We start from the raw sequence: 2,894 nt of genomic DNA, 5'->3' as shown, positions 1-2,894 counted from the left end.
GGAGTCCTGGCGCGCCCACTCGATTGTTTCAACCTGCTCCCCCCCTCCTCCACCAGCAACTCGGCGAATCCAGCCTCCTCCCTACGTTGCAGCGGGGTTTAAAGGAGCGAGAGCGGGAGAGGGAAGAACTGCTCAGCCGGCTCCATTAATTCGACAGCCCCCTGGGCCGCCTGCCCCGCTGCACTGGCCTACTCTCTTCCTCCAACCCTGCAGCTGCACTCGGGGCACAGCCTGGAGCGCGTGAGCACACACACGCACACTCACGCCCGCGAGCCGAGCGGAGCGCCCCAGACCCTCCCGCACACACGGCACGGGAGCGCGCGCACACGCCCAGGCCCGCAGGGTTTAATCTGCACACGCGGGGGCCCTGAAATATACGCCTCGCGTCTTCGGTGACGCCCCCGCGGGCGAGGGGCCGCTTCAGGAGACGCGGCGACACCTGTATTGGGGAGCGGGGAGAGCAGGGAGGAAGGAACCTCTGCAAAGACGATTTTCGGACACTAGGGATATACTGACTCGCAGAGCTTTCGGAAATTTACGAAGCGATCGCTAGTGTGAGGGGTTCCTTCTGATCCTGATGCGCCTCTCGAGGTTATTTGTTGGGCCGCACACACACGCACACACGTACATCACGTACGCACACGCACACCCGCGTCCACACACACCTGCACTGTCTTTTGATGCTCGGGCGCAAACCCTGTGGAGACGCAGCCTTCTCTGCAACCAAGTGCTTCTGCAGCTGCGCCTGTGCCCGCGCGAGGTGCTACCGCGACAGCGTGAGTTAAGGATGAGAGAGGAACAGAGCTATTTTCTTTCTAAACGCGGTTAGGCTTTGGTTTCCTTCCCTTCCTCTGCACCAAAAGATGCCTAAATCCTAGCTTCTTTAATCAAATGCTAAGGAAGGAGCCGGCCGACTTTGAGCCCGTGAAGAGAAAAAAGAAATGAAAGATGAAAAGGACCCACTAAATCTCCCAAAATTACAGGAGAAAACAAGATATTAAGTAAGCGGTAGATATGCAGACGGATGAAGGCGATATCGAATCGAATCTGCTTCTCCAGGCACTGTGCCACCTGCGCGCCCATCTCTTTGGAGATGCAGAGACAGAGAAAGGGCGAGAAGGGGGCAAAACAAGGGCGGTGGGACGTGCTGTGGAGGCTGAGGGGATGAAGGGGGGCGCGGGGGCTCTGACTGCGGCCCTTTGTGACGCGGAACGTCTGCACAGGGTGGCCCCATCCCCGCATCCCGCAGGTGCGGTACACCCAGAGCTGGGGGCCCGGGGGCCAGGGTCCGGGACCTAGGGGCGGGGCCTTGTGGCCCCACCCTGTTGACGTCACCAGGCGAACGGGCTGGACGGCAGTGGAGGGTAGCCTTTCCAGCATCCAGGGGCGGTGTGGCAGCCCCGGGTGTTTCCTTTTCCTGCGCTCTGAGGCTCCTGGAGGAGCCGAAAACTTGGGCGGCCAGGGGGCGGGGCGGGGGCAGGTGGCGAGAGGCGGGTGTCTCTTGGACCCGCCCCCGACGCCCTCCAATGGCAAGGCGAGAGGTTGGTCCGAGGGGCGGGGCCTCGGGGAGCCGCGGTAGACCCCGCCCACAGCCCCGCCCCACCCCTCGGGGCCCCGCGCTTGCTGCCCGCCAGGTTTATCCCTCCTCCGCCCAGAGTTGGGGCGCCGGCTCCGAGCCCAGACTGTTGCAGGGCCCGACGGGGGGCGGTGTAAGGCTTTTTGCCCTTAACGTCCTTGCCTTTCTCCTGCTCACCCACCCGCCCTCCGCCCCCGGATCTTACAAGACGTCGTTTTCTGAGAGTGCCCTGGGATTTCCCCATCCCACCCCCTGTCATCCGAACTTGGGGCGTTGGGGGTTTGCAAGCTGGCAGCGCTGAAGGACTAAATAAAGCAGAGTGAAGCAGAGGGCGGGCGGTTTGCGCGTGCGCACGGCCACCAGCTTCGGGTGGGCCGGTCCTGGGTCCCAGCCCATCCCGCGGGGTGAGGCGCGCCGTCGATGGAACCCCGCTGGCCTTCCCTCCACTTTCCTCCACTTGCAGCCCAGCCTCCCCTCGCTGGTGAGGGTCGTTTGGAAAGTGAGGAAGTGAGAGAGCAGAGTCAGTACTGTGCATAAACGATATTGGGGTAAATGGTTGAAAGCAGATGCTAACAGTGTTTTTATTATTTAATTCTTAATTTAAAAAGTACTGGTCTTTCTGCCGTCGGGGCTCCAAGAGAGGTTGGTTTTTCCTAATTTCTTTATTAAAGGATAATGAGATCCAGGGTTGCCAACGCATGCTGGCTCTTTGGGAACATTGAGGGCAATATCCACGGTTGAAGGTGGCCGTGGAGAAGGTTTCCTCCTTTCCTTTCTTCATTTGAAATGTCTACTCCACATCATACTTGAGGCGAAAAAGCAGTGGACTGGACAAGAGTGGGGAGACGCAGGTCCTAGGCCTTGTGTCGTCAGTAGTGCGGTGACCTTGGTCTGTCCCCACGCTTCTCTGACTTGCAGTTTGGTAAGCTGAAAAAACAGCGGAGATCGGACTACGACCTGAGCTCCAAGGCGGTTTTCGCCTTTGGAGTTTTGTGGACTGGAGGTTTTCCAGAATACTGTGGATGTGCAGCCCAAGGAATAAGGTCCATGCAAGGATGCTTGTTACAGGTGCCTTCTTGCAAAGGGCACGTTTCCTTTTGATAAGCAATTTCGTTTAAAGTTAAAGAAACGTATGCAGTTTAGGATTTAAAAAACCAAGAAATTGGTGCTGTTTGGATCTGCATATCAAAATGAGCCAGAGGTACCCCTCCCCCCCGAAGGTAGGTCTGCATAATTAAGGCATAAATGTGCAAAACTCCTGTCCCTAAAACTGCCAGAAAGGGACCACGTCTAATTTGAAGCCTGGCAGGCACCACCT

Source organism: Neophocaena asiaeorientalis, unplaced genomic scaffold (assembly GCF_003031525.2).
Source record: "Neophocaena asiaeorientalis asiaeorientalis breed wild unplaced genomic scaffold, Neophocaena_asiaeorientalis_V1.1 scaffold307, whole genome shotgun sequence".
Classification (NCBI taxonomy): domain Eukaryota; kingdom Metazoa; phylum Chordata; class Mammalia; order Artiodactyla; family Phocoenidae; genus Neophocaena; species Neophocaena asiaeorientalis.
This window is presented reverse-complemented; position numbering follows the sequence as displayed.